This window comes from Mytilus edulis, chromosome 6 (genome assembly GCF_963676685.1).
Source record: "Mytilus edulis chromosome 6, xbMytEdul2.2, whole genome shotgun sequence".
In the NCBI taxonomy this organism is placed as follows: domain Eukaryota; kingdom Metazoa; phylum Mollusca; class Bivalvia; order Mytilida; family Mytilidae; genus Mytilus; species Mytilus edulis.
In genome coordinates this window covers 41361167-41372821 of record NC_092349.1, presented here as the reverse complement: position 1 = coordinate 41372821, position 11655 = coordinate 41361167, and positions in this window count along the sequence as shown.

Here is an 11655-nt window from a genome sequence, read left to right as displayed (position 1 = left end):
GTCTTCAAAGTCATTTTCAACCATCTATACAAATTCTTATGTAAATAAAATAAAAATTATAAGATTTTTTGAAAAACAAAAGTGTTGCTTTTCCATTGGCGCTCAGTATATATAAATGACATACTGAAAATTAATCTATTTACAGAATAAACCAGATGCTCCACAGGGCGCAGCTTTATACGACCGCAGAGGTTGAACCCTGAACGGTTGGGGCAAGTATGGACACAACATTCAAGCTTGATTCAGCTCTAAATTTGGATTGTGATTAAATAGTTGACACAGCATAGGTTTCTGACACAGAATGAATGTGGTCTAATGAATTTAAAATACTTTTTCTTCCTTTGAGCAATTCACTATACTGTTGAATATTAATCCTCTCAAAAAAATGTTTGAAGAAATTTTCTTTTTATTTATGAAATCTGAAATGAGAAAAATTTACCCCCCCCCCTTTTTTCACATCCCCCTTTCCCTTTTTCCAAAACTGATCTCAATTCAAATTTCTAATGGAGTTTGCAACAATAACTTCTCAAAATAACTCCAATCAATTGAAAATTTCTTGCTATTGCACAATATTGTGCAATTAGATATTTCTTGCTATTGCGCAATACTGTGCAATTGAAAATATTTGCTATTGCACAATACTGTGCAATTCAATTCAATTCAATATTTTATTGGAAAGAGCACAATAGAGGCGTGATCCAAATACAGACAATTATAATATTAAAACAACACATAAATGAAATAAAGATTCATGTAACAAGTCATGAGCCAATTCTATGTATACAAATACATAATAAACTGATATTGATACCATAAACTTATATTTCAGTATTATTCTAGATTTTCATATATTTACTTAAAACACACAATATAAGATTTATATATATATATATATATATATATATAACTCGTCTAAACATCAACCCAACAATGTTAGATCTGTAAATTTGCTTTCGCAAATTTTTGGTTCTTCCCTCGCCGGGATTCGAACCCATGCTATATATATATATTTCTCTAATTCTTTGGAAATTTATCCCTTTTCGAACCCATTGTATAAAAAAATGTAATCAACGTGTGGTTGCTGGTGATCTCAGAAGATCATTGGTTGATTTTAAGGGTCATGACCTTTTTGGCTGACTGGATGAACCAAAATATGATAACAGGTGTTAATGAAATTGACAACTTCGTGCAATGTGAAAGGCACTCGAAGGGGATTTTCGGTAAACAAAAAAAGAAAATGTCTTTTTAATCATTAGAGAAACAGATTCTTACATAGTTACTCGTGGATTATCGGATTTATCCAATCTCGATAGTTAAATTATAAATTTTAAAGTACTCGCCGAGGCGGCTCGAACTTTAAAATTGATAATTAAACTATCTCGATTGGATAAATCCGATAATCCACTGGTATCAATGTAAGAATCTATATATATATATATATATATATATATATATATATATATATATATGCATATGCACAAACTAATGTAAAAGATTATTATCTGGTGAAACGGTATGGTGGTCTCTCAAATCAAGAGCTTCTTCAATATACATACAAATAGATTTTAATTCCTTTTCAGACATAGGATTTAACATTTTGGTAAAATTTTCATTCAAATTATTTGAATTAATATCATTAATTTTATATTTAGATCTAATTTTGTTATATTGCGGACATTCAATCAAGAAATGAATCTCATTTTCAATTTTTCCTGTGCAAAATTTACAAAATCTCTCATTAGATGGTATTTTTGGTCTTGCATACCTCCCAGTTTCTATTGTTAATGAGTGTGCACTAATTCTTAATTTAGTGAGTTTTTTTCTAAGGTATTTAGGAATATTAAAATTTAAATATTCTTGTTGTTTAAATTTAGTATAAATATTACTAAAAAATAAAAGTTTACCACAGTTTCCATCTTTTATCTTAGAAAGTTCAAATATAATTTTATTTTTGTAGAAATCTTCTAGTTTCTGTTTGAAATTACTATTACAATGCTTGTTAAAGGGTATTCCAATATATTTCATTAATTCAGATAGTTTATAAGACCATGAATTTTCTCTATTTGTGAGAGTTTTGTCCACTTCAAAAGCAGCCATGAGAATTTCATGCGGACCACCAGACCGTTCACCAATATCACTGAGACGCTCATAATATTTATACATAAGTTGATAACATTTAATGCTAATGGGTAAAGTGCCCAATTCACACCGCACTGCTAGATTGTAAGACTTTCCATGAACCCCACGTATGTTTTTAAATATGGAGTTTTGTGTTTTTTCTAATTTACTTTTGTCTAATGCTTCAAAATTTGGTTTGAATTCTGATATCCATACTTCTGATCCATAAGTTAAAATAGGAGTTATCATTGAATTAAAAAGCTGGAGCCAAGTCTTAACAGACAAATTTTCACTATATGGTAGTTTTGACTTCAATGCAAAATATGCTTTTTTAGCTTTATCTGAGAGGCTTGACACTGCCTGTATAAATTTTCCAGAGCTATGAAAATCAACTCCTAAGTATTTATAACAATCAACAATTTCAATTGCATTGGAACTGTAATAAAAGTAAAAGTTTTCTTTATTTACTTTAATTTTAGAGAAAATTATAATTTTTGTTTTCTTAAGGTTCACGTCCAGTTTCCATTCAGTACTATATTTTTGTAAAGAATCAAGAGAGTTCTGGAGACCATCTGCAGATTCTGATATCAACAATAAATCATCAGCATACAATAAATGGTTCACTTTTTTACCATTTAAATTAACTGCACTAGTTAAGTTTGTATCTAAGTATTTTCCTATGTCATCAACAAATATATTAAATAAAGTTGGACTTAAACCGTCACCTTGTTTGACTCCCTGATTAGCAAGAAAAGGCTTGGTAAACATATTTTGATATTTACATGAATATAAGGTATTAGAGTACATGTCATGCAGTATATTATAAAATTTGCCTTGTATTCCTTTATTTTGTAATTTTAAGAACAGAGCTGATCTCCAGACACTGTCAAAAGCCTTTTTAAAATCTACAAAACACACATATAGTTTCTTTTTACATTTAAACAAATATTTGTTTATTATTGTTTTTAAAATAAAGACATGATCTACAGTTCTGTAATTTTTTCTAAAACCACCTTGATTTGAAGATAATAAATTATGTGTTTCAAGAAAATCACTAAGTCGTTTTTGTAAAATGGATGTAAAGACTTTACCAAGACAGCTTGTTATGCTTATACCTCTATAGTTCCCACAATCAGATGGGTCACCAGATTTATAAATTGATGTCAATAGAGAAATGTTCCAAATTTTGGGGAATTTTTCCGAGTTAAGTATCTTATTAAAAAGTTTTGTCAGAAGTAAAACTAGAGTGTTTGACCCCACCTTTAGAAATTCATTAATTATCAAATCAGAACCTCCAGATTTTCCCTTTTTTAACTTCTTAATGCAGTCTTTGATTTCTTTACATGTAATAGGGACATTAAGGGATGTATTAGAAAAGTTGTGATTTTTGTTCTCTATATTTTGATTTGTATCAGTTTTATCATTATTACTTAAAGCAAGCAAATTTTTATAATGAATCTCCCATTCTTTAGCAGAAATAGCAGGCTCACAATTATTATTCTTTTTTTTGTAATTATTAATGCTTCCCCAAAATTCTTTGGTGTTTTTTGGGTTTATCTCATTTATTTGTTTTATCAAGGAATGAAAAAAATCCTTTTTTAATTTATTTTTCAATTTATTGTACTCTCTTTTACAGTTGCAATAAGTCAATCTTAATGCATTATTATTAGGGGCTTTAGCTAATCTATTTCCAAGGGAACGCACTTCTTTTCTAAGGAGTAAGCAATCATTTGACATCCATACTTTTTTAGGTTTTGCCTTTTTTGTGCATGTGTCTTTGCATTTTGGATTTTTTAAAATTTGCTTTAAAAGAAACTGATTTTTTTGCAGCTTCTAAATAGATTTCATTAGTTTTGGTCACTAAGAAGTCAATATCATTAAAATTATTATCATCAATTAGTTTGTTTAAAGATAGAATGTGTTCTACACTCTTTTCTTCTAATAAAGCATCAATATAAATGTCCTTATTGAAGATTTCTTGCTATTGCGCAAAACTGTGCAATTGAAGATTTCTTGCTATTGCTGAATACTGTGCAATTGAAAATTTCTTGCTATTGCACAATACTTCATATAATAATTTTGGATCCTGATTTGAACCAACTTGAAAACTGGGCCCATAATTAAAAATCTAAGTACATGTTTAGATTCCGCATATCAAAAAAGCTCAAGAATTCAATTTTTGTTAAAATCAAACTTAGTTTAATTTTGGACCCTTTGGACTTTAATGTAGACCAATTTGAAAACGGGACTAAAAATTAAGAATCTACATACACAGTTAGATTTGGCATATCAAAGAACCCCAATTATTCAATTTTTGATGAAATCAAACTAAGTTCAATGTTGGACCCTTTGGGCCCCTTATTCCTAAACTGTTGGGACTACAACTCCCAAAATCAAACCCAACCTTCCTTTAGTGGTCATAAACCTTGTGTTTAGATTTCATAGATTTCTATTTACTTAAACTTAAGTTATTGTGCGAAAACCAAGAAAATGCTTATTTGCGCCCTTTTTGGCCCCTAATTCCTAAAATGTTGGGATCAAAACTCCAAAAATCAATCCCAACCTCCCTTTTGTGATCATAAACCTTCTGTTAAAATTTCACTTTTACTAAAGTTAGAGTGCAAAAACTAAAAGTATTTAGACGACGCAAGACGACGACGACGACGCAGACGACGACGCCAACGTGATAGCAATATACGACGAAAAATTAAATAAATAAATAAATAAATAAATAATCTCTATTTCAAGAGGATGATCCCATTAGTTAAAACTAATCTTCCTGAGAGTCCTCAAAATAATAATAACATATTTATAAGTACATAGAGTATTATAAAGTTATATTATACACAATATACAATTGTATTTAAATAATAATGAAAAAGCATATTAATTTGCACAATTGATGAAAAATTTGTAACATTTTGTTTTAAAAGATACAAGTGTATTACTCATTTTTATTTCATTTGGTAAACTGTTCCATATTTGAGAACCTGAATATGTAAATGTTTTCTTTAAAAAATTTGTTTTTGGTTTTGGAAGATTTAATACTTTTTCATCAGCTGAACGTAAGTTATAATTTTGATTATCAGTAAAATGAAAATTTTCTTGTAAATAGTTAGGAACCATACCATTTAATGATTTAAATACAAGTATTGCCTTTTGGTATTGAATGCGTTTTTCCACATTTAACCAGCGTAAACTATTAAACAATAAACTGGATGATGTCATTATGTCAGCTTCTACTATAACCCTAGCAGATTTCTTTAATAACTTATTAAGTTTATTTATTCCACTTTCACAACAGCTTCCCCATATATTGCAACAATAATCAAATAATGGCAGAATATAAGCATTAAAATAGATAATACGTATATGCATAGGTAAATATTTTCTTATCTTTTGTAATAAATTGATTCTGTTTGATATAGTACATGACATTTTATCTATCTGCTGATTCCAATTTAGGTTTTTGTCAATATATAAACCAAGAAGTTTTTCACAATCTACATTTTCTATTTGTTCATTTGAAATATTGATATCTAAACTGTTTCCAGTTGAACAAAGTCTTTGTTTTGAACCAACAATCATTGATTTACACTTTTTGGCATTTAATTTCATACAATTTTGCGCACACCAGTTTTCAATTACATGAATATCATTTTGAAGGTTAGAAGTTAACTGAAGTAAATTATTACCTTTGCAATGTAATGTAGAATCATCTGCATATAAATCTATTAATGAATGTTCTATATTAAGTGGTAAATCATTGATATATAAAATAAATAACAAAGGGCCCAGGATAGAACCTTGTGGTACCCCAGTTTTTATGCATTTAGTATTAGACATGACGTTATTGACCTTAACTTGTTGGCTTCGTTCAAACAAGTATGACTTAAACCAGTCTAGTGTACAATTTGAAACATTATAATATTCAAGTTTTTTCAATAAAATTATATGATTAACCAGATCAAAAGCTTTCTTTAAATCTAAAAATATAACTCCGTTTATCTCTCCATTATCTATATTTGCCAACCATTCATCTACTAATTTAGTAAGTGCAGTAGTACACGAATGTTTAGGTCTAAAACCTGACTGTGTAGTATTAAGAAGGTCATTACTATTTAAAAATATATACAAACTATTAGCTATATGTCGTTCTATAATTTTTGAGAGACAAGGCAAAACTGCTATTGGTCTATAATTATCAGGATTACAGGCATCGCCACTTTTAAAAATTGGGCAAACTTTTGCAGTTTTAAAAATACTTGGAAATTTACCACTTTTGATGCTTAGATTAAATATATATGTCAAGGCTGGTGCAATGACATCGCTGCACATACTTAAAATATTTGGTCCGACATCATCTAAACCAGTTGCTTTAGACTTGTCAAGTTTTTTTAAATACATGTTTACATCTAAAATACTCATTTCTGGTATAATGAATTTTTCACTACCCGTTTGTAACTTTGATTTTACAAATTTATTGAGTGCATCAAATCTGGCACCATCATCATTATTACATAACTTGTCATCAACTATACTTTCAGCAACATTTGTGAAATGCACATTAAATGTATTTGCTATATCAACATCATTTTGAATTACACTATTTTTATATTCTAAATGCGTGATATTATTATGTACTTTTTTAGGATTTAGACTTTTGACATACTTCCAAATAGTTTTACTATCTTTACAATTTGAAATAGCATTTTGGAAATATTTTTTCTTTGCCTGTTCTATTAAAAATGTAACCTTATTACGCCAAATTTTATAATTATATATATCACCAATTCTTTGAAAATAATCTCTTTGGTGTCTAGCGCTATTTATATCAGAAGGCCACCACTCTGGTTGTTGGGTATTTTTCACCCTTTTAATTTTCTTAGGAGCATGTTTGTCTAGGGTGCTCAGAAATAAATTATACCAATAATTAGCTGCTTCATCAACATCTCCAATCGATTCAATAAGATAAAAAGGAGTATTTGTTAAATTTTCAATAAATTTATTTTTATCAAATTGTTTGAATGATCTATATTCTATGGACAAATGCTCCATTTTTGTTATTTTGGGGTTAAGTTTTCTTGTTACGCAAACAGGATAATGATCACTGACAGCATAACTAGGCACCTTTACTTCTATAATATGGTCTACATCGGTCGTATATATATGGTCTATGGTAGTTGCACATTTATCTGTTACTCGTGTCGGTTTATGTACAATTTGTTGTAAACCATACAAATTAATACAGTCCTTCCATTTTTGATTTCCGACAACTGTATGATTTATATGTGAAAAGTTTATATTAAAATCTCCTAAGAGTATAATTTCTTTATTTTCTGCAGACGCTTTATCTATTTCTTTTTCAGCTGAATCAATCCAAGATTGAAATGAACTCGGTGGACGATAAAAAATGCCTATTAAAATAGAGTTTGTGTTTGGAAATTTAATTTCAATCCATAAAGATTCAATACTACTTATTTCTAAATCGATTCTTCTCTGATGACATACACTATTTCGTATGTACGCAATCACACCTCCGCCATAATTAATAGCGTTTCTATCTTTTCTTTCTATTTTGTAACCTTCAATTTGTAATGTTTCGGTACCAATTTCATCATTTAAAAATGTTTCTACCATACCAAATATATCAAATAATTGTTCATATTTTAATAGAAATTTTATTTCTTCAATTTTTGGTTGTAAATGTTGAATATTTAAACAACCTAGTTTAAACCCTTTTTTAAACAACCAACTTGCTTCATTATTTCTACTTTTATTTACAGAACTAGGTGTTTTATTTTGACTCTTTCTATGTCTCTTTTGAGATTTTCTCCAATTATTATTATTACTGTTGTTTATATTATTAATGTCTTTTATATTACATGAACATTGTATACTACTACATTTATCACATAACAGATTTAAAATATTATATCTGTTTGAAAAACTAGAACAAGCTAAATGCTACCTATGAACATAATCTGACTTACGTACAGAGTTTGGTGAATGATAGTTAAAAAATGGTGCTCTGTCTACATTTTGTCTATTTAGCTCATTATTGTTTTCCCACGAGTCACGAGAGTTCATATTGAGATCATTCCTGTCCTTTACGTTTCTGGGGTTGATTCCTGAATGGTTGAAATTTCTTCTGTCTGTTGTATTCATGTTGCTCCTAGGTTGATATCTTGGTTTTGTAGGGCTCCTTCTGAAGTTGTTTGCGTAATATTGGTGACTGGAACTTTGATATCTATTTCTGTTTTGTTGGTTCAAATGATGCTGTATTTGTTTTCCCTTGAATACTTTAATTACTTTATTAACATTTGCCAACAACTTTATTGTTCCATATCTATTTAGATGAATGCCATCTGTGGTGTAAAATGATTTAGCTATATGATCATCTTTGTATACAAAAGATTCATAATTTGATATGAATTTGACATCATTATAATGGCACATTTGTTTTAGGATTGTGTTATACTCAGTGACATCACATTGTATCCTTGGTAATATTCCAGATACAATTGCTCGACAGTTTTGACATCTTACAAAGTTAATGATTTCTTGAAAAATGTCCACAAATTGTTGTACATTCATTTTGCTACTTGCATCATTGCCACCTACATGAATTATAATTGTATTGTATATATGTACTCAGATCCATATTTCTTATGTCTTCGTATAAATCTAGTACATTTGCTCCTCTGTGAACATGGACATCTATATAATCTTTTAATTTAGATGGGTCAATTCCTTTTAGGACTGAACTTCCGGCAATTAAAACCCTACTTCCTGATAATGGCAGTTTTGGTTGGGTATCATAAACAGGATTTTGTGGTTCTTCATTTATATCAGCATTTATTGACTGTTCTATTTCATGTGAATGTTCTTGTAATATTGTTTCACATATTGTTTTTGGAATTGTTTGATCTTCATCTAACATTGGGGTACATTGGTTACCGAGATTTTCCTCCGGCATAAAGCTTTTTTGTAATTTAATTGTTTCCAATTCATACAGTTTTATTTTATCACTGATGCTTTGTGTTTTTCCTTGTAACATGTTAACTTTTTTTTCCAAATTTTTATTAACATTTTTAATTTCTGCTTCAATGTCTTGCATCTTATTCATTGATTGTTGGTCATTTTGCATGCGCACCTTTGCTAAAGCTGTCATGCGGTCATTTAAAATTTGAATGCTACTCGCATTTGACAAATTATTTGCTTGTATAGATATTTCAAATTCGTCAACTTTGTCTTTCAAATTTGTAACAACAGTAGTTAGTTTGTCTAGTGTTGTAACGAAGTCTCGAATATTCAACTGTGGTAATGTGTTATCAGTTCCATCTAAACATGTACTTTTGTCCTCTGAATTAGTCGGATTTATATCTTTCACTTGTGCTTGTATATCATCTGGAATATTTATTATAGGTATAGCTACTGACGAAGTTGACGGTTTCCGATTTGTATTTGACGATACATCCTCTTGTATTGATTTTATTGTGTTGTTATTAGGATTTGATATTTGAATGGTACCGGGGTTTAAATGTTCTGTTTTATCTACATCTATAACAGAGTTGTTGTTGCAATCTTCTTTTCCTTGTTTCTCCATTAAAATCACCTCTTCGAAAATTTTGTTTAGCTCATTTAAATTTATATCTTTCCCGTTTATTTGACATTCCTTCATTTTTACTACAATGACCGGAAGATCTGTTTCACAAAATATGATCAGTCCTTTTCCATTAATAAGCACAGAAGATGTTGTGAAATATATATTGATACAATAAGATTTACGCTTGATAGATCTTCCCAACGAATCAAAACCTTTTTCGGAAACTTTAATTTGTTCTTCAACGGCATTTTTATTATTCTTATCGCTGATTGGAATAAATGCGATTTCTCTGTTATCTCCTCCATTTGTATTCAGATGTTCATAATAGTATGTGCATGCACGTTTAAACACTTCAAAACTAGACGTGCTAAAAAACAGCCTAAGGCCACCACCGGTCAATTTAAAACTTAAATGTTCTGATCTTGTTGCATCTAGTTTCTTGATCAAGGCCTTTGATTTATTTAAAGTGTAGTCTCTTGATATATTTTGATGTTGAACAGTTTTGTTATTATCTGTGCTTTGAATTTTTTTCATGTTTGACTTTTATTGTTTTTGTTGCTGGACGCCATTTTCTTAAACAATTGTAGAACGTAACACACACAATAGGAAAACGTTACGGAATAATCAGGGTTGTTATTATGACGTTACTCGTTGGAAACGCTTCAAATCATTTTGAACAGCAATATCGTTTCAAAATAAAATTATTAAATTGGCACAGTTTAAGATAAATATTTCTCGCCAAAAGCTTCTTCAAATTCAAATGAATATATTGTACCTTTTTTCCGGAAGAATTCCGATCATAACAGGTTAGATACACACTTCTTTTGCGGAGCAGTTTTCAAGCAGCTACGCCATTGCACATCCGGGCATAAAATCTCGTTTTATGACGACGCAGACGACGACGCCAACGTGATAGCAATATACGACGAAAAATTAAAAATTTTGCGGTCGTATAAAAACAAACCTTTCAGGAAGTTCTTCAACAAATTTACCAAACAAATAAAAAAAAAACGATTTCAAAAATATTATTCATTAATTATGTCTATAAAAAAATCTACAAAATATCCAATAAATTTAAAAATTTAGAACTTAAGGGGGTTCACTGCTCAGTCTTAGAATAATTAACTTTTTAAAACATTAGCTTACATTGATAGGGGATTAATAAAGGAATTAAAAGAGCAAAAAATATATATATTAGCCATAAATTTTGGCGGGAAAATATTCTCACTTGGATTTTCATAGCTTTATCATTGACACGTTTAAGTTATCAAAAACTGTTAAAATAATTTAAAATTTTATAAGACTCTTACAAATGGATATCATTATACATGTAAAAGATTTATAAAAAGAAAAATGAGGGTCAATGGGCAAATTTTTTTAAGGCATTCAAATGGATAAAACCAGAGGATTCCGAAAATCTGACAAAAACCTTAAAACATGACATGCGAACTTCCTTAAACATTTGATATCTATTTCTATTATCTAAAACCCAGATTATCTGTAAGAATAACATATCAAAGAGCCCCACATATAAAATTTTGTTGAAATAAAAAACAAAGTTTAATTTTTAGACCCTTTGGACCTTGATTTGGACAAACTTGAAAATTAATTAGCTGCTATATTTTTACATCATAACAGACAGTGAGAATTTTTTTTTATGATTATATGATATAAATGCGTAAATATTGATAAAATCATTCACAGAAGATGAAGTTTATGATGTATACATGTTTTGGTTTAAACCTTTATTTTTTTCACCAGTCACCCATTTTATATGACTTAAATTTTTGGACCCTTTGGGCAAATTTGAATAACTGGCCCAAAATCTTAAATCTAAATACAGTTAGACTCAGCATATTAAAGAACCAGAAAAATTAATTTTTATTGAAATCAAACAAAGTTTAATTTTGGACCCTTCGGACCTTCAT